The 26,404-nt window shown below is 40.0% G+C and overlaps 1 protein-coding gene across 2 annotated transcripts in view; it reads left to right on the top strand.

Annotated features, from left to right (window-relative positions):
* The first annotated feature begins 1,627 nt into the window (after positions 1 to 1,627).
* The window catches only part of LOC124232963 (rho-related GTP-binding protein RhoH), a 34,959-nt gene continuing 10,182 nt past the window's right edge, over positions 1,628 to 26,404 (top strand). Inside the window, exon 1 of one of the 2 annotated variants that reach the window (XM_046649930.1) lies at positions 1,628 to 1,860. The gene's annotated coding sequence lies outside the window, so the exon portion shown is untranslated. Of the gene's footprint in view, positions 1,861 to 10,032; positions 10,083 to 26,404 lie in introns of those variants that run through there. The other variant, XM_046649931.1, reaches the window with a different exon arrangement.

Genomic DNA, 26,404 nt, shown 5'->3' with positions numbered 1-26,404 from the left:
TATTGTGCATTAATCAATTGACATTTAGGTTCATGTAAGATTCTCTTATGGGCTTAGTTAATGTGTGTCCATCTTTGAGAATGCTCATCTTGCACTGTTTTTTCCTCTACACACCAGACATATTAATCCTCTTTCACTCCTTTGAACATGCCAAGCTCTTTCTCACCTCAGGGCCTTTGCCTCTGCTTGGAATGTCTTTCCTCCTACTCTCCCAGGTTCCTCTTTCTCATCATTGGAGTGGTAGTGGCACATTAGAATGATCAAGGGAGTTTATATTGATGCCCAGGCCCCAAGCCAGACAAATTAAACGAGAATCTCTGGGAGTGGGGCCTAGGTATTGGTATTTTTTAAAAGCTCCTCAGGTGATTCTAATTTTCAGCCAGGACTAAGAGTCACGGTTTTAGGTCTCAGCTTAAATGTCAGCTGCTCAAAGAGGCCCTCCTTGACCACCTCTAGGATGTAGATATTATCTTGCTCTCTAGCCAGCCAAGGGTCCTTGGGATATTATGAGAGAATCCATGTTAACATTCAATGGCTATTTTAACTGGCAAAATGGTTGCACTTTCCTTTTACCTGACTCTGGTGTCCCAGAACTTTTCGTGTGAGATTTGTAAATCGATCCTGACTCACAGCATCTCTTTTATGTCCATGTCTTTCTCCTTCACTTGATTCTGACCATTATGAGTGAGAGATTCCATCTCCTTCATCTTTGTGTCCCCACCCCACCCAAGCACCCAGCACTAGATCTTGCACATAGTAGGCGCTCTATAAATATATATATGTTTGTCGAATGGAATTGACTTTATCCTTATGGCACGTAGGCATTGCGTGGGTCGGGGGATTGTGACCACATCATGAAAGTTAAATTTCTTGGTTTAGGCAACTCAGCCGTCGTCTAAATATGGTCTCCACACCTGGATTGCAGCGAAGGACAAAACAAGTAAATTTGTGTTTGGAGGCAAATAATGAAACTCTGAGGAGTCTGAAAACAACTCCTAGTCACGTACCTCGCGACGCAGGTGCCCGTTCACCAAAGGTGACTGTATGGCGGGGCTGTTCGAGCTCTCGCTATGGCTGAGTCTGTTCTTTCCGAATCATTATTTGGTAGTTATTAATAAAGCGAAGCTGAGCAAACCACCCACCCACCGTTTTCCCTCCATGGTTACCATGTTCTCCAAGCTGACATGTAAATTCTAAGGTGCTTTTTCCTAAGCTTAAATTAACCAAGACCCATCGGTGGGGTAGACTTTTTCTCTTATTATTTGTTTTTGCTTATTTCACTTCCTTAAGGAATCATCTTGGTTTTTCACTCTTCATTTCCTCAGTTTTATGTAGGTGATTTACTGGTGGGAAATGGGGAAACGAGGGAGAGGAAAATGGTCCCAGGGGGTTGATAAATTAAATACAAATCCAGCCATGCTGCAAAGGCCTTATTCTGCCTTTTATCTGGGGAAGTTCTCATATTATCATGGAGAGAAACACACGTGCACACACACATCACCAAACCCACACAAATGAAACCCCCTTTTCGGAGAACCAGCTACAGGAAATTGACTTCTACACAGGAACTTGCTAACCTCTTTTTTCACATTGGGATTGTTCCTGCTGCCCCAGTCACCGCGCGCACTCAACCTAACCATCTTGGGTTGGATTCTCTACCAGCCCGGCTCTTATATTTTTGGTCCTTCCAGGGCGAAGCAGTTATATTCTTGGGGAAGAAGGAAAGGCTGCCCTTAGAAGGAACTCATAGCAGCGAGACGGCTTGGGCCGCTTTTGTTTTTACTGACCTGCACCGAACAAATTTGACTTCCGGAGTCAGTCATTTTGGTGTCAAGAAATTTCTTCGGCATTCTACAATGGGTAAGACTTTTGCATCTTTAAAAATGTTTCTTCAGTGTCAAAAGAAATCTTTCTAATTTTATTTAGCTTTTACTCTAGCCTAAACATAGTAATTACCCCGTTCTACCTGTTGTAAAGTATAAAACCATGTTATGGGGGACAAGGAAGGTACCCTGATATCCAGTTACACCCCGCTCCCCCAAGTCCTAACAAGATGTATATAGTTTTTGAAACAGAAAAAGTTATAATAGTTGGCTTTTCGGTTTGCCAGATGATCTCGTAGAGAATTCATAAGCTTGTGATTGACTATCACTGAGCTCAAATATTTGGGTAGTCTAAATATCACCATATGTTTGATGAAGAAAGCCTAAAGATCCTCTGAGTTGTGCAAATATGAGCTTTAAAATTTTTTAATTCAGAAAATTAACAGAACCAAACATCCAATGATGTAGCTTTGGATCTGGAACTCCCAGCTTGTTTGTTTCACCCGCTGCCAATGCGAAAGTCCTCTTTCTAAAAGTGGTATGTTATGTATAGGTATATAGGTTTAAATTCAATTCAATTTAGTATTTGAAGCGGTTTGATTTGGAGACATGCTGTGAGGTACCAATCAGTTGCCTGGCCTGTACCTAAATAAAGTTTGAGAAATCACTGGTTTTAGCTTCTTTACTAAATTAAAGCTGCCATTGAAATATTCAAGCGAGCAACAAGTATTCAGCGATTACTTAATTAGTTGTAAGCTTGTGCTGTAGAGGATATAAAACAAATACAAAGAATTCTCAACGTTGAAGGACCTTATTATCCAGCAGTTGTGGTAAGAATTAAAATGTAGGAAGCAGTGCAAGATGAGAATTTAAGTGATGAATGGGGCGGCATAGGCTGTGAGAGTTACAGGAATTACAGGAAGGGGACTTCAGGGTAAGCCAGAGGAGCCTGGACGACACGGGCCTTGGCAAGCTACCAGATTTGAGTAGATGGAGAGGGGGAGGGTTATTTCACTCTGGGACGACTGTGTGGGCAAAGGCACAAAGGTGAGACTGACTAGGAAGTGACCAGCCCAGCTGGGGAGAAAAGAAGAAAGTTTGTTTTGCACATTGGCAGGAAACAAGGTTGGAAGATTAGAGTGTAGGCAGGTTATGGAGGACCTTGAGAGGCTGCTGAGACGAGATGCCATTCAATAGTTTTCCAGTCTTTTTATGCCATTGGGCTCCTCTTTCTCAGCTTTCACAGCTCTAACAGAATTCCATCTGAGAAGGGACCTGGAGATCCTTGCCTTTTCATCCTTGGGCTGCTTTATCTCCATGTCTCTGACCCTCCACTTCTCCTCTCCCGTCTTCCCTTAGCACACCATTTATGCAGAGAGGTTTATGTGGCTGGGGGTCCCTGTAAGACCTCCATTTCTGGCTAGTACTTTTTAAGGAGGCCCTTCAAGCATCTGGTAGCTAAAATGGCCTTCCTCTTGGGAGGGTGAGTTGGTTGACCAATTACAAGCAAATCTCTATTCTTCAAAACCCAGTCCCCAAATCCTGTGAACTATGTGTTACTTCCTTTGCATATCTGAATGAGAAGTTAGGGATTTGCTGCTGCTCTTTTCCTAATGATTCGGAGCACTGTCTTTTCTGGACCGTGAAGTCTCTGCGTCCATATGCTAATAAAAATGCGGTCCGCTGAATAAGACCCAGACTTTGAGCTAGATGGCCTTCTGTTGAATTCCGGAGCTCTCGCTTCTGAGCTGTGGGAGCCTCGGACGCATTACTTAACTTCTTCAATCCTCAGATTGTAAAAAAATCTGTAAAGTGGTTCTATTAATAACTGAAAATACCTACTTCAGAGAGTCGTTCTAGGGATAAAATGAGATAAAAATACAAAAGGCATTTAGCCTAGTGCCTGGCATAAAATAAACTCTCAATAAACATGGCTATTAATGATTCTTATTAAGGCTGGGGACACTAGAAGGAAGACGGTGTGGTGCCTGGCTTGGGAACAAGATATCTGTAAAGTAACTTTTTGAATGCCAAGATTCCTTTCAAAGGAAAGTGGAGGTGACAGAATTAATTAGAGGCTGGGAATTAATATTTTTTGAGCACCAAGTATGGACTAGGCGCAGGGTTAGATGTTTTATAGTGGTAATACATATGAAAAATGGAAAACAAGATTAGAAACTGATTTTTAGAGCATTTCCATATCATATTCTCAATCTTATAACGCAACTCTCGGAGGAACTGCTTTGTTCTTTGTGGCCATCTGGGGCTGATGCTCTCTGAATGCTTTGGGTGGAATTATAGAGTATTTGGAATCAGAGGTAAGAGGATGACTCTTCTTTCTTGGCCAGCTTCAATTAAATTATTTAATTTTATGATGTATTTTAATTTTAGTGCTAGCAAGGCACAGCTAAAAAATCCATTTCTATTCAGCAATTAGGACCATTTTGACAAGGAGTGCCCAAAATGCTTCTTTGGGTACTGGATGCTTGGGTCTAGGTGAAAGCCGAGATTAAAGCGCATCCTGCTTTCCCATCCCGCTCACCAGATTAGAGATTCTTTTGAGTTAGTAAGCCCCCCTTAAAAAATGCAAATACGGACAGTATGTTCATTATGCAGGGGATTTTCAATTATACGTGCCGATTACTTTTTTCAAGTAGCGATATTGCTTCTCTTTCTAGAGCCCCACTAATATCATAAGAGAGGCAATTTGGGGACTCGGTGTATGGAAAGGGGGAGACACAAGTCAGGTTGGGGTGCCAAAGTGGAGCATGCTGGAAGGCAGCATGGCAGTGTCGGGCGCTGGGTGGGCAGTGAGAGCAAGGAAGGATGTCAGAGATGGAAAGGGTGAATAGAGAGAGGTGGCAGGGTGCCGGAAACAAAGGCTCCTCCCGTTCAGCTCTTTAGTCACTTGACTCTGGCAGCTGCTTGAATGCCCTGCTTGTTTGCCCTTCTCGATGCCTTGCCTAAGAAGTGGTCATATTGTTCCCCGGATGTGCACCATTGTTCAGAGACAATTTGATTTGTCTGTTTCTGGCCTGGAAACATAGCTCCTAAAGCCGGATGGACGTCAAAATCACTTGGGGAGCTTTTCAAAAATAATGAATCTCACATATCACGCCCCAGCCCCAGAGTGAGCTCCAGGAATCTGCGTGATCATAAATACAAACCCTGTTCCCCTAAGGGACTTGGAGGCAAGTGTTCTGCAGGTGAGCATTTGGGAGCCATTAATCCAGAGCTCTCCCACCAAGACCCCTAACACTGAGATGTGAGTTGAGTAAGTGCTGAAATGAGGCAAAATGATCTTCTTATTGTGATTAATATCTTCATTCAAAAGTATTTCCTTTGTTTTGAATTTATTTCTTAGGAGAATTCCTGGGAATTTTTGTCAACCATATTTACATTTTAACATGCAAATGTCTTTATACTTTAAAAATTCTAAAGTGTTATATACATATAGAGGCTATTCATTATGACTCAGAGAAAGCCCAAAGAAAAGAATTTTCTTTCAAGGGAGAAAGCATGAATTCACTCTCCCATTTCTCTTTTCCAGTAAGACGGAATACTAATGAATTACTTTTGGAAGACAATTTCAAAGCATTACAGAATGCTCAGTTGCTTCTCAGAACATAAGTCGGAGCTTTCTTATCTCTGCACCTAATTTCTTGTACAGCTGAAGTTAGCAGTGACTTCTTCCCCATTTCGTAGAAAAGAAAACCAACGAAGAGAGTGGTTAAGTAAGATGAAATATGGTTCTTATCACATTTGCTGTGAGAACTATGCATAGTCATCCATTTGGTCATTGTCTGAGTATATGAATGATTGATTAGTTTTTGTAGGTGACCCTATGGAAAAACACTAGTAAAAGGAATGCATGAAGAGACTATTGTCCAAGTTGGGGAAGGGTGGGTAGAATTAATTGACCCAGATAGACCTCCTGCTCTATCTATTTTTTGTAATATGTTTTATTCATTATATATTTGCATAATCTGCTAACCTAAAAGCATGGTTATTGTTTGTGGCACAGATGGGAATAAGGTGAATTTTCAATGGCTTCAATGAAAAAAGAAAGAAAAAAGACATGCTCTTACAAAATATCAAGTGAGATATTTACAGTGGTGTGTGAGAGCCTGCCTGTACCTGTTTGTAAGAGTTGATTATGATATTTCCAGAAATTTTGCAAGCCAGTCATTAAACACAACCACCATTAAAAATTAAATTATGTAATTCACAGTTTAAAAAGTTGTATTAAAAATAAAGGAGATAAATACTCAAAATTCATTACTTCCTGATTACTTACTATATTTTACCATTATTTATGCTCTTGAAGTTATTTTGATTTATCTGTACGATAGAGAAATTATATAATGGTGTGCTACTGGGCATCTCTTTCTAACTCTGCATTCAGTGATGTCATGTTCATAGCTTGAAACTGGCCATAAGAGGAGTATTTACACCACAGAAATTGGCAAATACTATAAGTGAGGCTCCTCACACTTTTTTTTGAGGCAAGCTTGTTAAATGTTTACTGGCATACCACCCAGAAACTGTGTCAAATACAAATACGGCAACTCGACAATATGTGTCAAGAGCCATTAAAATGCTCACACACTTTGATCCATTAATTCTATCCCTGGTAATTTATTCTAAATAAATAATTCAAAGAAGGAAAAAATAACATGCACGAACACATTCACTGTATTATCATTTATGACAGCAAAATCTGAAAATAACCTGTATATGCAGTAGTGATGCTGGCAGCATTAACTCCGTGGGATATTTTGTTGTCATTAAAGGTAATGGTTATGGTAGTTAGGAAAATATATTTGATATGATGGCAAATTAGAAAAACAGGATTAAAAATTTCACTTGCATTCAGATTTTATGAATGAAGATTAAATATGAGCATAAGAAAAACGAAAGCATTTGGTGCGATAGAACGGTGAAACAGAATTTTGTTCTTACTTCATTTGTTGTAGTAGTGGTGTATGCGCATTTAAAAATTGTGGAGAAAGCCTGTAAATCAGTGATCTTGAGTAGTTTTACTATTGAAGGGGAAAGCTGTGAGGAGTTTTGTGGACCGGGTGAGGCTTGCCTTGACGTGCAGATGTGTGCTGTGAATCCCTGGGCAGAGTATTGCAAAGGGAGCTTGGATCCAGGCAGTCTGGAGTGGTGGATGCTAAGGGGGTTTCTTTGGAGCAGCTCAGGACAAGGGCACCAGTGGCTGGCTGGGTACTGAGGACTTGCTAAAGTAGGTGGACTTTGGAAGCTGAGAAACAGCCCAGAGAAAAGGTACCAGCAAAGGCCAGAGAGAGAGAGGAAAGAGAATTTCTTAGGAAGAGGGAGGGAGATGCTCTCTCAGAGATGAGCAAGATGGATGTGAAAATGGTTCTGTTAGATCTGAAAACAATAGGTCTCAAACCAGAGAGAAAATGGTTCTTCTAAATCCTGAGTTCTCAAATTTTAGTGCATTTAAGCCACCTGGATGGATGGGGGACATGTTAACACGTGCAGCTTCCCGAGTTTCACCTGCGTGGATGCTGGTCCAGTAGGTCTGGGAGTTGGCAGGGAGATGCATTTTTAATAAGTCCTCTTACCTCATAAAGATTCTGATACAAATGATCTGCAGATCATATTTTGAGAAAAACTAATGGATTAAAGGTAATAGTTTGGGCTGGTCCTTGGAATGTATCTGTGCGTGTGTGTGTGTGTGTCTGTGTGTGTGTTGGAGGGTGAGGCTGTTTCCTGGAGGCCTGGGATCTAAGGGCTTATGATGTAAAAGGGGTGTGACAACAGAGAAAGCCCAGAAGGAACAAATTATTCTATTGAATCTATAGAAGCAAACTGAAAACAGGAAGCTGTTCTTATGAGACTCCTTAAAGGAACACAGTTTGTACCAACAAATTCCCTTCCACGGTTTTGCCAACTGCCTTTGTCAAGCATTTTGACCAACTGAAAGTAGCTGAATAAGGGAACTAGCAGGTGGCAGCACAGAAAGAAACGGTCATAGGCAGAGTCTAGGACCCACGAACGTTCTATTTCAAACCAAACTGGGAGGTGGCCAAAGAAAGTCTAATTTTTGATGAAATGTTGTACTTATTTTAGCACTCGAAATAATAACAATAATTAGATATAGGCCGTAACAACATATCACATAATATGTGATGATTACATACCACAAAATAAGTATGTCAAAAGTGAACAATATCACCATAACAGCAGCCATGGCACGAAATTGTCTGCTTCACCTGGCTTTAGATGAACTTTACTGACTGTAATAAAGCTCTCAAATAGCCTTTAAAGATTTTGTTATCCCTTTTTCTCTCCAAAGCCCCCTGGTGCATAGTTGTGTATTTTTAGTTGTGGGTCCTTTTAGTTGTGGCATGCGGGACGCCGCCTCAGCATGGCTTGATGAGCGGTGCCACGTCCATGCCCAGGATTCGAACTGGCGAAACCCTGGGCTGCTGAAGCGGAGCGCACGAACTTAACCACTCGGCCACAGGGCTGGCCTCCTCAAATAGCCTTTAATATCTTGGATTCTTCCAACTTTACACTGAAGATGATTCTTTTACTTTGAAAAAGTTTGCACATTCCCCGTCGTCAGGATCACTAGTCTCTTGGGACATGCATGACAAATCAAGGACGAATCAACAACCCCTCTTAGCACTGGAGGCACAACGCAGGGTCTGTGGGATGTGCAAGGGTCTGACACCTGAAGTGAGACTTCCTTCCACAAGCACCTGCTGACTGTCCTGTTCCATACTTCATAGGGTTTTTCATGGACCTATTGGTTTACACTTTACAGCGGTGTTCCCTAAGCGCTATTTCACTTGCAAATTCCTTTGAGAATCTGATGAGAACCAAAGACCTCCTCCTTGAGATAAAAGACCATATACAGGAACATTTGCTATACAATTTTAGGGGATTTAGGGGCCCTCTTACACCCATCCTTGGACTCTCAGTGGTCCAGAGGCCTCATATTAAGAACTCCTGCCTCAGAGGCTGTCGGTACAGCAGAGGAGGCCTTGCAGAAAGTTCTGATTATTGCTGAAGTCGAATTTAGCTGCTGAAGAGAACTGCTGACTTTCCATTTGATGGCTAAAATGAGGACAAGATGGTAGATGTGTGTGTAGTTTTATAGCACTGGATCCTTAAGTTGAGTAAACATGTGGGGCTAGAGTTGGTTCTTTTCAGAGTATATGCGACTCATGTTCCAAGTCTTTAATTCTGAATTCTCTTACGTGAAACCAGGGTCAGTTCCCATATGGGAAAGCAGTCTCTCAGAATTTTACTTTAGTTACTGTCATGTCTTATTTCCTGTCCTATGTACCTTGGATGGCAGAAAAAATGCAGGCAGGTTGAAAATACCGACCTGGCCAACTCCGGAATACAGGGAGTGGCGCGGGTCCAGCTGCCGCCCATCAACAAGTACCGATACACAGCCGGGCAGCTCTTAGAGGTGAAATGCATTAGCCAGTGTGTAATGTGCTTTCTTCTGAGTGTAAACTGTGGGCTTTCCTATCTGAAGCTGAACATCTGTTTGAGCCCTGATGACTTTGGAGATAGTCCTTTTCCTATGTAACCTTTAGACCACGGAAGCTTAAAGTAAACATGCTTCCTAATGTAGTAGAAATACAGCTAATGCTCAAAAGGATCACTTGAATTAACAAAGGGCAACTATGGTATCTTTTCTGAGTTCCCTAGCTATCCTTTTTCTTTTCATCCTCTACATCTTAGGAAAAGCAATTTCAAAACGTAGATTGCGGCAACGTTTCTATTGAATTCTAGAGCAATGATGGACAATTTCTGAATGGTGACAGGGGAGTTCTATGTAAAACTTGGATCAGAAGTTTAAAACCCAAACCCATAGTTTCGGATTTTCCCAAGAGCTACCCGTTTGACATGTCATCCAGGAAACACCCAACACACATAGGTGGAAGGAAAAATAAAAAGTCTCTTCCAATAGGGGTTAGACTTTTGTGGTTTTCAGTTTAAAAACTAGGTTGTGCAATCGTACTCATGAAGAAAATCACCAGTGTTTTCAGCCGAAATTCATGTTCACTTTCTTTTCCGACCTGTGACCAGCCAATCTTGTGAAGTTATGTTATCTTAAAGCTGCTTCTTATTCACTGGTCCTCTTTAAAGGGCTGAAAGTGATCCTGCTTTTTAAATTGTCCTACATCCATTCACGCTATTTGGAATTTAAATACCAGTGCTTCATCCTTTATATATTTGGTCGTGACTGGTTTTATTCCTCAACAGGTATGTAGCTCATTATTTTACCTACCAATTATAATTACTTTTCGTTTCTTTGCTAGTTTTGAGAGTGCTTAAATGTTCTTAAATACCATATCTTTAACAAACTAATTACTAGGGTAAAATTCAGGATAAATAACAAAAATTCAGTTGCCTCCATCGTCTTTTGCACTTTGATCAGGAACTTTAAAGTTATCGAGTTTTTCCGTTTCCTATAAAATATTGGCCAAAGCACAATTTATAAACAATATTACCAGCTAGTCAGGGAAAAGAGTTGAATGATCCTTTTTTCTTACCACTTAGTATGCTCTGTTCTAAATTATTATTTTGAATCAGTTTAGATGGCTTTAGAAAGACCGCTTTTCAGAAAAATTGCAAGTAACTGGGCAGTATGAATGAATAGCCTTAAAATGTTCATAGCCTTTGACCACTTCTAAGAATTATTCCTAAGAAAACAATAAGAGGTATTTTATCAAAACTTTTCAACACAACGATTTTTTTAATAGTAGAGGAACATAAAAGGTGCCTTTTAAAATGTCCAAGAGAAAGGCATGATTAAATAAATTGTACTTCAGCTTATTAAACATTCATTAAAATATTTTTTGAAGAATGTTTAATAAGTGAAAAAAATTAGAGTATAAAATTATTTATTTTTGTTTAAAAAGGCCTGTATATATTTTTTGTACATGAATTCAGAATATAAAGGTAGATAAAACAATATGTTAAAAATTATCATCTAGTAAATGATAAGATTATGTATGATTTTTAAAATGATTTTCATTTTTCCTGTATTTCCTATAATTAGCAAATATTATTTTTATAATAAAAAAGACCAAAAGTCTTTATTAAAAAGAAAGTCAATTTATAGTGTGAGGTTAATACTGAAACTAGTAAAAAGATTTTGATATAAGAATTATTTTGGCACTTTGAAGGAAACCTAATGCTTTGAAAGCCTTTAGCCTATAATTAAATTTTATCTTTTAAGATTTAGAGGATATTTAGATTTAAAAGGATTTCGAGTTTCTTTATCTTGAACCTTAGTAAACCATAGAAAATCACTTTTAATGAGAGATGTTGGAGTTATTAAATAGGTTTGCGAGTAGTTTTTGTTTTTAAAATAAGAGAGAATTAACTTTAGTTAGTATCAGAATTCAAGTAAAATATAAAATATTCAAGTGATGAATATAGATGATTATTTTTAAATTTTTAACATGTGCAAAGATTCCCAAAGGGGTCTTTTAGGAGGCACATATTCCTTGTGCATCTTAAATATTTAATTTAGATATAATTGACTTTCTAATATTTTGAAAGACATACCTGCTAGGCAAATCACAAATGTATTCGTTTTGGTGTAAAATAGGAAAATTATCTTGGAGACTTTCATGCCATTTTTCTACACAATAATATCAAATATCTAAAAGTTTGTTAGTTTCAAATGCCAAATATTAGTTGGAATATTTTAAAATTATTTGAAAAGTTGATTAGTTTAGAGAAGGAGAAAGTTTTCCTTTAAACATGAGTGAAATCTCGTCTGATTTGTGTAATATTTCTGAATACACTTTTTGTTCGTTTTGTGCATGCTTCTCTCTGGCTTTGATTTAACAATAACTCATGATCACATTAGACAGTTATAGTTGATGAGACAGACATCATTATCAGTTAGCAACTTTTCAGCGGCAAGTTTTACAATACCTGACTAACAGTAACTTGAAAAAATTCAGATTCATTTCTCGCACCTAACAAGCAGTCTGGAGGTCTGCGTTTGTCACTGGTTCAGTGGCGCCATGACACTGTGTCTGCACTTCTCTTGTCTTTCAATCCGGTTGCGAGACGGTTTTTGCAGCTTCGAGCCTTGTGCCTCCATCAAGAGGTGCAGAGTTGGGAGGAGGTGGAAAGGAGGCTGACTTGGCAGTGGTGTTGCTTTTTCTAGGAAAAGTTTTCCCAGAGAACTTCCAAACAAATGTCAGCTTCCGTGTCTTTGCTAGGACTGAGTTACCTGGCCACCCCAGCTGCGAGGAAAGTGGGAAACAGGAAATAGAATAGGTATAATTGCCTTCGACTATGCATTCTTAAGGAGGAGGGAGGGCAAGGAGTGTGGTGAGAGTCGGGGTGGAGGTGGGCGTGGAGGTGAGGGTGAATGGGGTGGTACTGTTATCATCCTTAAGTAGGAGAATATGGTTTTTTGGGGAAGAGGAGATGCAGAAAAAAATCTTACGCTTTTTATATATAAAGCACAGATATACATACAATACATAAACAGATATATTGTATATGTATGTATTAAAATTTAATGGATGGAGGGATTAGGAAAAAAGTATCTAAAAATGCTCTTAGGGAGATGATAATGAAAAAATGTTGAGAAATAGTGGTCTAGACCAAGTATGAGCCATTGCCTGAGGCTTTGCACATTGTCTCACAAACAAAATTGGATTCTACTACTGATGACAAAGAGAGGCACGGATATTGAGTAGAAAACTAATGATGTCTGCCACAGACGATGTCATAAATTAACTTAATGAACAACTTACACTATCTTGCAATTGGTAGTCTTCTCTCACTGGACTGTGAACTTCTTCTTTTTTATTTTTTAAAGATTTTATTTTTCCTTCTTCTCCCCAAAGCCCCCCAGCACATAGTTGTATACATTTTAGTTGTGGGTTCTTCCAGTTGTGGCAAGTGGGACGCCATCTCAGCATGGCCTGATTAGCAGTGCTAGGATGGCGCTCAGGATGTAAACCGGCAAAGTCCTGGGCTGCTGAAGCGGAGAGAGCAAACTTAGCCACTTGGCCAGGGGGCTGGCCCCTGGACTGTGAACTTCTTAAGAGTAGGAACTGTATCCTATTTATCTTCGTATATTAGTACCCTAGGCCCTCAATATATATGTTTTGTAGGTTGAATGGAACAAACAACATTTTACCTAACATATGTTTTATAGCTGGACTAATTACCCCCAAATATTAATTTCAACATATTTCCCTACCCAAAAGCCTTCAGCAACTTCCAATTCCTTACAGGAACTAGGTCCAGCTTCTCATTCTCATTTCCTAGCACTTTTCCAACTATAGTCTGGGGTCCAGGCACGTTGATCTTCTTGGTCCCTAAACACATCTTTGGTTTCAGTCCTCTATGCTTGTGCTCATGCAGTTCTGTCTCTTATTACCCTTCAAACACCTTTCCTCTCAAGACTGTATTCAAAGTACTTCCTCTGGGACGCCTTAGGCCATTCCACTTCCCTAGAAGACGTTTTTCTTCCTCTCCAACCTTTTCAAACCCTTCCCCTCACAGCTTGGTTTAAATCCTGCTTCCTCCCAAGTTATTTACAGGCCCGCAGCCCACATTCATCTCCATCCTCTTTAGATATTGTGTTTCTGGTCTGTTTCATTCTTTGGTGTGTCTAGTGAATTAATTAGATGCACCTAATGTCTTTAATTGTTAGTCGCCTGACTCAAGCATCTATATCTTGTCTCCATGATCCGCTAAATGTCAGGAGAACAGGGAATGTCTTACAATGTCCAGTGTGGTGCTGCGCCTCTAAGAGGCAATTAATAAAAGCTGGCTAAGTAATAGATAAAATCTATAAATATCAATAGATAGAATGAGAGCCAATAAGTAATCGGAAATTCTACTTTCTTTGCAGTTCTAAAACCCACTCTATTTGTGCTTTAACATAAATATACCTAGCATCATGGGGATTCACTCACAAGAGAAAAATCTAAAGGCCTGACTTAGAAGCTAGAAGCTGTCTGCTAGAAGCTGTCCACTAGCTCTGTTCTGCCTTCCAGTTCTCGATCCTCTCTGCATGAGAGAAGTGGGTGCACGGATATGTGGTGTAAAGCACGGGGCTTTGCAGTTAACCAGGGACAAGTCATTTAATTTCTCTGGGCCTCAGTCATCACATCTGTAAAATGGGGATAATATTATTTACCGTAATTGGGATTAGCATTAAGTGAGATTGTTGTGGGGACAAAATGAGCTCATAAATGAAAGTGCCTGCTTCAGGATCAGGTGCCCTACAGGCCCTCAATAAATACTGCTGTGGGTGGCTTGGCTTACCAGCCTGATGTTTTGGGGACAATATGCCCTTGCTTTACTGAATTTCTCTCTCGACATTCCCTTGAGGAGAGGAGGTCACTTAGGTGTACTTATTTGAAAGGTATTTCTCTCTGAGGAGTTGAAATAAAAGTAGCATCCACGTTTCATAGCATTTTGAGCTGGGATGAAACCCTCTTGTTTTACAGATGATGACAGAAACGCCCAGAGAATGTGAGTGGCTTGCTTCTGGTTACAAGGCCAGTGGCAGAGATAACATTGAACCCAGATATCCTGATTCTTGATTAGGGATTTTTTTTCTTGTCTAGGGTTGCCAGATCTAGCAAATAAAAAAACAGGATGACAGTTCAGATTTTGAATTTCAGATAAATAAAAACATTTTTAGTATATGTATGTTCCATGGCAATTAGTTAAAGAAAAAAACAACCTATTTGGAGAACAAATTAGAAAAAATAGATGTGTGGGGAGGATATCTGATACATAATTATGTGTACTGGCAAGTCATTTTACTAGGCATTGCCTTTACAAAGGAAAAATGGCACTTTGGGAGAAGTGAGAGTGTTGATTTTTTAAAAACTTTGTTTTATTACAAAAATTTCGAACACATCTAAAAGTCCGCAAATGCCCATCTTGCAAATGCAGCAACTGTCAAGGTATTGACATATTTGTTTAATCTATCTTTTTCCTTTCCTGAAGTAGTTTAAAGTCAGCCCCAGACATCATGTCACTTTATCCATAAATGCATCTCTAACATCAAGAATATTTTCTTACACCACCTTGCCGCCATTATCTTCCCTAACAAAACTAGCGGTAATCTTTTAGAATTTTCTGGTACCCAATCCATGATCATACTTCCATGATTGTCTCAAAAATACCTTTTTACAACTGGTTTATTTAATTCAGTGTCCAAACAAAGGCCATCCATTATATGGTTGTTATGTCTCTTAAGTATCTATAATTTGATTATTTAAATGGCAAAAATGATGAAGAAAGACATTGATTGAAGTCTTTGGCTTGATTTATTAGGTTCACAGCAAGCTGTTTAATTGCTCTTATGTAGATGGTACAAAGACCAACAGAAGTTTTGCAAACAGCAATATCATAAATGATTATTTGTGAGATAATTAATTATGATAGTTCCATTGCTTAGTCTATATATAATAGATGAAAAAGAAAGAAAATGGAGGGAGATTTTGTTTTGGGGGCTGATTCTTTTTGTGCTGAAGCTGTTTCACATGTTAAATGGGGACAGTAAAATAATAATCCTTACTTCCCAGATTGTGAAGTTCAAATAAAAAGTTGCCTGAGATGGCCGTGCTGAGCTGTATAACAGTGTTTCTCTAATCTGACTGTGCTTCTGAGTCATTCCAGTGCTTTAAAAAAGTTTCTCTGGTTCTTCCCAGACCTACTAAATGAGAATGTCCCCATGAGGGGCCCAGGAAAATATTTTAAACAACCTCTCAGAGTAATTTTGATGATATTCAAATCTGGGAATCACCGACTTCACCCCCTTGGACCTCGATTACTTTATCTATAAATTGTGAATAATGATACTTCTCAGGTCTAATGGTACTTCACAGTGCTATGGGATGGATAGCAAATGCAGTGAATAAATACCAAATGCTTCCTTACACTTTTGTCATGATTGGTGTTATGAACCTGGGTGATCCTCATCCATAGGATGGACACCTGACTGGGATGGATTAGAATTCTTCGGCTGACTTCATCCCCTGTGCAACACCTAGTGTAGTGCCCAGCACGTAGACAGAGTGCGGCATGTGCTCAAGGAATGAACACATGGATGAGATTATTGAGAAATCAGATCAAAGACACTTCAGATTATCAATCCACAGACAATACAGGAAAATGGTAGCCACCAGTGCTGTTCTAACCTAGGAGGGCTCCAGACTTAGATGGGATTGGCCCAGAGAATGGGATTAATGCCCAAGAAAATGTATCTTCCAATGTCTCACCTCTCTTAGTATACAGTTTTTGTTTTTGGGAAACTTCCTGCTCCTCCAATCAAAACTGGCTTTGAGGAAAGAATGAGACTGCAAGAGCATTCATATAAATGTGGGGATGGTAAAAAGGGCTTTACCTTCCAAGGATATTTGCATTTCAACAAAGCACCAAGCCTCTAGAGAGGGGACTGTTCCAATGGCAGGAGAGATGTTCAGTAGGGAGGAGACTTCCCATCACCCTTGATGTCATTCCATGTAGGTGGGCACCTTCTGGTAAGGCTGTCCCTTGAAGGGGACATGCTGGGTCCCTGCTGTGTCAGCTAGCTGGAAAACCTGACCATCCGGCTTTCTTAGAGGGGATCCTTATCAGCAGGGATGGCAGCTGCTGCTGATAGATTGGGGAGCTACTTCCTGGGCCATCTTCCTGTGGGGAGGGTTCTCCTGAGTGGGGCCTCTTCATTATCCCGGATCAAGAATTGTGCCGTGGGGACCTTATCAGAAGCTTCTGAGCTACAGTGCTTCAGAATGAGGAGCCCATAACACTCAGTTCTGTGCGTGAGTAGCAGTGATGACTCATAGTTGAGAAGATACTGGAATTCAGCCAGGAGAATATCATTGAAGGGAGAAGATGAGACAACAAACTTTTCATGTGATAGAGAAAGGAAGTCCTCTATCTTATTATGTGCCCAGTGATGCAAAAAGGAGGGGACATAGTTTACTACTGGTAGTTGACTCTATGATAGCGATGTTTCCTGGGACCTGATTTTAGAAATATAGCAAGTACGGGTCTCACTCTTCTAGTTCCTGATGACATTCACACATACCTTGGGCAAGGCTGGCGAAGCTTCATGTGAAATGGAACCTTGAAGAGTTTGCTGGGGGATTTTCAAATTTAATCTTACGAGGTAAGCGCTTTGGGAATGATAAAGCAGAAGGAAGCTTTCTTATGGATGTCTGCGTGGTATATGTGAGTGTTATAAGAAACATACAAGTGAAGAGGTCGTTAAAGGAGGATGGAGTGAGGTTAGGAGACCATCCTCTGGCACATTTCAGTTCACTTTGATATTAGGTTGGCTAATGCTGATGTGTGGGGCGGTTCCTTTTGGAGTCTTAACGTTGTTTCTTGAAAGTAATTTCAGGTGGCCTTTACCATTAAGGCAAGACTAGGGTAGCCTAGTACATGAAGATGACTCGAGACTCATCTCTTGAGAAGTTGGATATATATAAAGAGGAGTTAATCAGAAAGAAGAGGTTGGTCAACCATGGAAACGGAAAACAAGCTAGTGTGAGAATCATACTTCAGCAATGCCCATCCTATCTTGGCTAATGGACTTCCTGCATTTTAGTTCCTTTCACAAAACCATGGGGAAGAAGTGAGCCTCAGGCTAAAGCATGTTCTTGACCATTCTAGTATTCAGTGACAAAAGGAAAGAAGTTCCCGTAAGTCCTAACAGTGGCACCTGTCTCTTTTACACAAGAAACCTCTTTTCTTAGGCTCTTAGTTCCCCTAGGAATTTTTCTAGCATTCTGAGCAGAGTGGTCTGGGAACAATCCAAATCACTGGAATATTCCAAGGGTTTTGTTTTTCTTTTTTGTAAAAATGTGGGTAGTGTCTGAAAGAGCCCTGCTCTGGGGAGTTCCAGCCTGAGTAAGAAAGGGACTTACAGACCAGTGAGATCTGCTCATCTGACAGATAAGGTGACTGTGGCGGGAGGGGCGTCCTGGACTTGGTCAGGGTCATTTCATTAGTCGGGGGCCTATTTGACCCGTGATCCAGACCTCCTGTGCCATGCTTTCTTGAAAGTGACTATCCCGTGATACTAGCAAATGATACTTTTACCCAGGAAGGAACTGCAGGACACACTTATATTTTCTTTTGCAAAGGATCATGAGTTATTTTTACAATTTTTTTTTGTTACAGAAGCAGTATATGTTTATGAAGGAAATATGGAAAATAGAGATAAGCACCCAAAAAAGGAGGAAAAAATCCATACTTGCACCAATAAGAGTATTGTTAACATCTTGGTATAGTTCCTTACTCCTCTCTCTATTTTTATTGAAAAATCAGGATGATGTTGCACATACTGCTTCGAACTTGCTTTTTTCATGTAACAATGTTGTCATATACTTTTTTCCACAGAATTAAATGGTTTTCTAGACTAATAAGGAATTCAGTGATAAAAGAGGTGTGTGTTTTTTCCACATTATTAAATGTTTTTCTGAAAGAATAAGGAATTCAAAGATAAAAGAGATGTGTGGGTTTTTTTCCATATTATTAAATATTTTTCTAAAAGAATAAGGAATTGAATGATAAAAGAGGTGTGTGGTTTTTTTTCTCCTTTGAAAAGTTATCCTGTGCGACAAGTTGTCTCGTATTTAAAAAGTAGAGACAAATGAAAGCAAGAATGAATAGAAATGGCAAGTCAATTCTACAGGGAGTGTGGTTTCTGAAAGTCCCTGCTGCTAGAAATAGATTTAAGATTTGCCTCCTGCCTTCAGACATGTTGGTAATACCTGCATGGAGGCACGAGACTTGGCATAAGGGATGAACATCAAACTCCAGGTACGTGCTGTGGATAACCTGGCGAGAGGCGCAAGTCAGACGGTTATCCAATGCCTCTCCCTGCTGGGACCTGTACTAGTTGCTCCCCCATGGACATCTCGTCAGCGGTTTTTGGTTGTTTTAAGGTTGTGGGGAACGCTTTTACAAGGCCTGAGAATGTCTGTCCTTGGTGTGGACATTTGGGAAGCAAATGAGTGATATGGCCAATGGCTGCTTTTTTGCCCAAGAAGGCCATGAGGATGCCTTAGAGAACTGAGGGAGGCTGTGGGGCCTAAATGACGCTCACCTTTGTACCTCTCGGCCACCTTGGCCACCTAGTTGTTTTCCTGGTGAGGTCTGTAAAGGGGCTGGGTGTTTTCCCCAATCAGGCTGTCTAAGGTATTCAGTATTTGCAAGTTTTCTCTGTCACGAATTAGGCCAGTGAACTCTAAAATGGACTGGGACATGTTCTCAGGAAAAGAGGTCCAAATTCTGTTTCTATCTTGTATAAATCTAAGAGAGTTGCAACCGAACTTAGTCTTGAAATCAGACGCCTGCTGAGGCCCGTTGTGCTTAGCTTGGCTGGTGCACCCAGGCTGAGGGCTTTTTAGCACAAATGCTCCAGGTCAAAGTAGGGGGTGGGGAAGGAAGGGCAAGCAAGGCGAGGCGAGAGGAAAAGCCTGAGAGTAGAGAAAGACCATCCTCGGCAGGAACATTGAGCTGTCTGCCCCTTTACCTTCTCTGTTAACGTCTGCTCTCAAAGGGATATCATGTGACATCAGTGCTTTCATAGAAACATGAAATATCAGCACTGGATGGGCCCTTAGAGCCCATCAAGTTCAATGCTTAATTTGAGAGATGAGGAAATTGAAGTCTGAAGAGGCTAAGTGGTGTGCAAAGAGGGTAAAGGTCACGTAGTGAGAGGTAGAGCCAGGATTGGAACTGGACTCGCAGTCCAGGGCTCTGTCCACTGCGAGCTGCCTCTACGTGCAACACAGTGAGGAGGAGTCTAGACAACCACACTGATCTCCATTTATAGTTAGTGTTAAATTTATATTGTCAGGTTTGTTGCATAACTGAGGAGCAATTGCTTAGTCCTCCACTAAAGGGATTTAGAATCAGACAACTCAAAATCTACTGATAAAGAAAAAGTTTCGTATTATATTATTAAGTGAGAAAAGCGTCAGGGAGTATAGTATAGTAGGCTGTGGTTAGTATATAAAAAAAAGAGTGAGAGTGTGTGTGTATGAGAATTACACATAAGCATTCACGCATACAAGCATGTGAATACATGCCGTAAAGTACAGCTTTGGAAAAATGCATGAGAAATTTCATACAATGGTTGCCTCTGGGAAAGTGGCCTGGAATCCTGGAAGCAGGCATAGGAGGGAGACACATTTTTCATTTTGCACTCTTTAAATTTTCCTATAGGCGTGTATTAACTATTCAAAAAAGCAAATATAAAAACATTTAAAGGTGACAAGTGAGCTCAAATAAAGGAGAAAAATAGTGCTTACTGTGAGTTTCTGGATGGCCTCATGGAGGAGGTGGCATTCGAGCTGGGCTCTGGGCAAGGAGAACTTTACCAGGAAACATCAGAGCAGGAAAGATCTATCTCAGGAGGTGAGAACAGCACGCTTCAGGTTATTGAGGCAGGAAAGGCAGGGGGAGTTTGGGGGATATTACACAGTCCTGAGAGATGGCAGCAATGGCTGGGTGAAGTAGGAGAAAAGTCAAGAGAGAGGCGGCTGGATGGAGGTAATTTTATGCAGAACGTCATCTCCCACCTGTGCCTCAGCTGCCGAAGGCAACTCTACTCTCCAAATACACAGCCGTTTCCCACACGCACACCTGGGCGCCGGCTGCTTCTTCTGTCTCCACGTGGTAGGCCAATCCCATTTTTTCCCCCTCCTCCAAGACTCATTTCAAATGTCAGTCCTCTCTGCCTCCTCCAGCCCCACCACCCTCGAAGATTCAAGCAGTCTGTCCTCAGTGTTCTCTTGGCATTTTGCATTTACCTTTATTATAGTACTGATCTATTTTAATTTTAATTTTTTGTGGGATGAAGCTGAGCGTGAGGTCGTTTGTATGCAGAACACTGTTCCTTTTCTCTCTAATTTAGGATTTTAATCTCTAAGGTCCCAGCTCTATGGGACCTTCTGACGATAAAATACAGCCCTGGCATTCTGCGTTCGCAAGGCCATCACAGACCTCTCTGTGTGAAGTCATTTCTTCAACAGAGAACAAAACAACAAAAATGTCAGGGTCAGAGACATTATTAACTAAGTAACAAAAGGTTTTTTTTAAAAGCTCTAGGCCTAGTGTAAACTGTATTAACATTTTCTTTATTGTCTTCTGTCCTCATTAGGCTTTTTAAAAGTAGGCCTAGTTAAAAGCCAATTAAAGGGAGATGTCCTGTCATTTTTTTCAGACTTCTATGCATTTGGAACTAAATGTGAATAGAGCATTATGTATGCATGAGCAATGAATTAACAGTTAAAAAGAACTTGGCTCTGGAGGATCCTGATAGCGTCAGGGTCATTGTGGACTTGTTTCTCCCAGTTTCTGCAAGTCCTTGATCTGAAGTGGAGATCTAGGGACGTATTTAATCCCACTGCTGTGTGTTATATCTGCAATATAATCCATGCAGAAAGTGCATACATCTATATTCCAAAAGGGGATTTAAAGAACCCGAGAAAGGCTGTGCAAACTTGTGTTCTTAGGGTATTCCTCTGTGCTCCTCTTCTCCCTTAGACAACTCAGGCATAACTTCCGTCCCCCCAGTACAGTTTTATTTATGGAGGGACGTGTGTAAGGTGAACTGAGAACTCACAGTGAGCCTGGACTTGCCCACCATTGCACAGATATGTCTCCTCTGCCTGGACCAATGTCCTTCTGCCCATTTTGCCCATTCTGGGCATTTAAGGGCATCACATCAGGCTTGTGCGTTTATTTCTCTACATAGATGAGATCCTTACCAAATTATTCAACTGCTTGTTTTTTTTCAGTTACTAATATATCATGAGTACCCTTTCTGCGCAACACATATAGGCTGACCTAATTCCTTCTAAAGCTGTATCGGATTCCATTGTATGGACATGGCAGAATTAATTCAACCACTGCCTCTTGATGGACCTTTCAATTATGCCCAGTCCTTTTTTTGCTGTTACGAATAATGCAATGAAAATTCTTGCATATACATCTTGACTACTTATGTGGGGACAACAGGGCAATGTGTTTAAAGAATTGGAATTGCTGGGTTAAAAAGTACATGCATTTAAAATTTTGATAGCTACTGGCAAGGGCATGCCAAAGGCAGGGTATGGAGGGTGTCCACTTTAGGCACCAGCAATAAGGGAGTACATCATCCGCTGAGAATTTGAAACCCATGATAAAACCATTGTAGGGCTGCTTTTTATTATCACCATGCCTGGCAGTGATAAAGTCAGCGTGAGTTCTTAGCGGTGTGTATGGATTCCATCAGAGCTGACTTCAGGGGCAGATCGCAATTCTCATCCCTATGGCACTACATATTCCTAAATTTAAACAGTAGATTCAAAATGAAGAGCGATGGCACAATGATTATAGACACTCTGAAACAGCACTTGGTTTACTTCAGTTCTGTGGTTCTTTGTGACTTCCTGGAGCTGGGTGTTTAAATGTAAAACAGTGAAGCAGACTGCAAACTGCAAAGTGTAATATTTTTGACTGATAAATGCAAGTTTTAGTTCATACATGAAATATTTTACTGTGTTTGAACAATACTTCTAAAGTTGAAATTTATATTTCTTAAATTGTTATTTGTTCATTTTAAAGCTAAAGAATGAATCAAGAAAATAATGATTGTTCCTGACTCTTACACATTATTACTGAAACTAATTTTGTCATAGATGAGGGAGATTAAAAAATGATCAACTGGGTGTCAAACACATTAAGTGCACTGCTGGATTCTGTCAAATTGCCTTTCACAAAGATGGCACTCTTTTACACATCTACCAATGGTGTGTGAGTGTCTGCGTAAGGGAGAAATCTTTTAAATGTTGTTAGAAACCAGGACTGTAGTAAGAAAGAAATCACCCACCACCTGAAAAACGTCTTTCCATCTCTCCCTCTGCACCGCCTGCCTTTATTTTAGGGTTGTGTCTCAGTCCCTTCGGGCTGCTGTAACAGAATGCCATAGACTGGGAGGCTTATAAACAGCTGAAATTTATTTCTGACAGTTCTGGAGGCTGGAAAATCCAAGATCGGCACTAATCCCATTCACGAGCGCTCCATTTTAATGACCTGATCACCTCCCAAAGGCCCCATGTCCTAATACCATCACCTTGGAGCTTAGATTTCAACACAGGAATTTTAGGGGCACACAAACATTCAAATCCTAGCAGATTGCTTCGTTTCATCAAGGTTGCAAAGGTAGGTAGGCTGCCCCCAAATGAAAGACAGTGGGAGGGGGGGTAGAGACAGCTCTACGAATGGGCTTGGAGGCCAGCCTACTAGGGTTCAAACCCCAGCCGCCCTCCTCACTAGCTTGTCATCTTGGCCAGGTTACCTTACATCTCTCTGCCTTAGTTTCCCCGGATGTAAAATGAGGCAAATGGTATTGACGCCATAGTATTGTCACCATGATGAATGAGCTAATTTTCATAAAGCACTTCAAATAGTGTCTGGCCAATTGTAGGTACCATGTGAGTGTTTATTGTCATCCTTATCCACTAAGGGTCAGGCACTCCACTGGGCATGGGAGCTAGATTCTTTTTAACTGCCTTAAGAATCTACGCGTCATTACCCACATTTTGCAGTTCTGATTATGTGACTTACCCAAAATTATTCTGCTAATCAGCAATGGAGATGAAAATCTAACCAAGACCCTGACTCCCCAACCTGGGCTCTGTGCAAACTATGGAATATCAGCAATTTTATATGTTGAACCTGAAAACTAAATCACCTCACTCTAATCAGCGCTCTGGGCTAAATATCCAGAACAAAATACCTTGACTTCTTTTCTAGTTTGAGCAATTTGTAAATTAAGGATTTATCCTAATTCTGGAGAATGTTGGAAGGCTGAATGATCTACCCTAAAGAAAGATGATCTATCTCTCAAACGAAGTTAATGAGAAAGGCAATATCTGTTTGAAAAGTATTTTTATATTAAAACTGGGAGCCAGCTTTTGAGTAAAATATCACCAATTTGGAAGATCTATCTAAGTTATCTATATGGGCTTTGCATTTAAAATATTAAGGAAATTAAGTATGGGATGTAAAAGGTAGATGTAATATATATTTGAAAAAATCCTGTGTAGATGGAAAGAATGCTGACTCAGGCAATCTGGTTTCTCGGCCTCAAGTCAGCCCCCAGGAGCTAAACCACTTTCCTCTCTAGGTCTTGGTTCCCTCATGCGGGAAATGAGTGGGTTGAACTAGATGACCTTTCAGGCGTCGAAATATGCTACATTTCTTTCCACATCAGGGGACATGCTATTTTACATTCTGTTTAGGGGTTGATCAATGATGGAGGAGTGCCAGGAATTTTGGGAATTCCCAGAATACACAGGCACAAAATATATATATATACAAATTTGCAACATATTTATTTAACCAAGAAAAGATTAATATCCTTTATCTCTAAAAAGATTTTAAAAATCATTGAAAAATGATGGCCACCTTGCTAGAAAAGTTGGAAGAACAGATGACTTACAAAATAAAAAATATAAGTGGTCAATAAACAGATGAATTTTAATTTTCACTAGTCATAAATGAAATGCAAATGAAAATAGATCAAACTGGCAAATATTATATCCAATGATAGTTGATAGTGTGATAAAATGAACACTCTGATACACTGCTTATGGACTAGAAATTGGTCCAAGTTTTTCATCTCTTTTTTTCCAGTAATTGCACTCATATCTGTTTATACTAAAGAAATAATCATATATTTACACAAATTTATTTTTAAAATGTTCACTCAGTGCTGTTATAGTAAAAATTAGAAACAATTTAAGTGTCCAACGATAGACAATTTGTTAAGTAAATATTATGTTCGTATAATGAAATATTATATAGTCATTAAAATTATGTTTGAAGAATCTTAATGGTATAGGAAATATTTATGATGTAGATTTAAATAAAAAAAGCAAGATGCCAAACTATGTATAAATTAGGATATTAGTTTTGAAAAAAATGACACACTGAAAAAAAGAAACAGGAAAAGTCACACTAATATCTCACAGTTTTGGTTCTAGGTGGCAGTTGGTTTTCTCCAACTAGTTAGTTGTCCTTTAGATAGTTCAGTAGTTTTGAAATGTTCTATAATGTGTATGTATTATACACATTATGTATATATTACATTATGTATGTATTTTATAATCAGAAAAAAAGGTGTAGTAGAAATGGTCCAGAGAAAATGAGGTAAGAAATTAGCCAGTACGGGGAGGCCATCTTCAGTCTGATTGGATCAGCAAATAAGAGAGGGAATGCTGTTCACCACCAATGGCTTGAATGTGCGTGTTGAGAGGTGGTGGTGGTGGTTGCTGTGTTCGGGCATGGGGAAACCCTGGGCCGTGATGGTTTTCTTCGTCATAGGTGTTGCTTTAGAGCTGGGCGGGATCCAGGCTTGGTGGAGGTCTACCCAGATACATGGAAGATTTCATATTTTCACTGTAAGTAAAGATTGGACAGGGAGCTACTTTTAAGTCTAAGGGGAAAACGTAAAATCCTAAAGCAGAAATGCCCCAGTGCCCCCTCACCTTTTCAGACAAAAAGGACCACCAGGTCAGAGGGTCTTTGTCACTTTCATAGTTACTTTGATTTGTGATCTGGTTTTGCATAGGTAATACATTTTCACTCTTGAGTTTCTTTTCTTTTTCAGTTATTTTCATTATGACTTTTTGCTCTTTTGCAAAGAGCTAATTCTGCAGAATTGGAGAAAGAAGGGCCAAGGGCCCTCCTTAGTGCAGGTGATTGTACAAGTCAGGAAGTTGAGTTCAGGTAACCTCAAAGTACTCCAAGAGTAGCCCTTGGTTAGAATTTTTCTAGAAGAGACACTTACTTCCTGGGCACAGATGATGATGTCTTATTGAGAGGCAGGTAGAGCGTGTACTTGAAGCTCCAGTTTTCCTTTCTATGGTTTGGTGGGGCTCCTTCCCAAGGGCTGCTGCTTTTCCTCCTCCACATCCCTTCCACTGGGAGGCAGGCTGTAAGCCTTTGCACTGTCTGCCCTACGTCACTCATGTTATTTGATGCACCAGCATTCCTTCAAATACTTGAAAAATCACTGTTGCATGATTTATACTTTTTTGGGGGGGGTGATATTTTTCTGCATTTTCTCTATAAGTAAAGATGAGAATAAAACTACAGCTTGGACAAAATGCTACAGAAAACAAAAGACCCCACTCTTTAAAACTTTTATCATGAAAAATTTTGAACATCCACAAGAGTAGAGAGAATAGACTAATATACCCCCATGTACCCATCATTCAACTTCAACAGTTCTCAACATTTTCTCAAACTTATTTCATCTATCATCCTTACTTCTTGTTGTGTTGTTTTTCTGGAATGATCTAAAATAAATTCCAGACACCATATTCGTTTCTCCTCTCAGATAAGGACTGAAAAAAAATATATATGACCACAATATGATTATCACCTAAGAAAATTACCAAGAGTTCCTTAATGTCATCTAATACCCAGGCTTGGAATGTTTGTGAGAGGAGGCAGAATTACTCAGCTCTGCCTGTCTTCTTTCCATGACAGACCTTTACAAAGGAACCAGAAGCCAG

This window comes from Equus quagga, unplaced genomic scaffold (genome assembly GCF_021613505.1).
Source record: "Equus quagga isolate Etosha38 unplaced genomic scaffold, UCLA_HA_Equagga_1.0 146_RagTag, whole genome shotgun sequence".
NCBI lineage: Eukaryota > Metazoa > Chordata > Mammalia > Perissodactyla > Equidae > Equus > Equus quagga.
The sequence above is the reverse complement of the archived record's forward strand: the minus strand, read 5'-3'. Positions and strand labels throughout refer to the sequence as shown.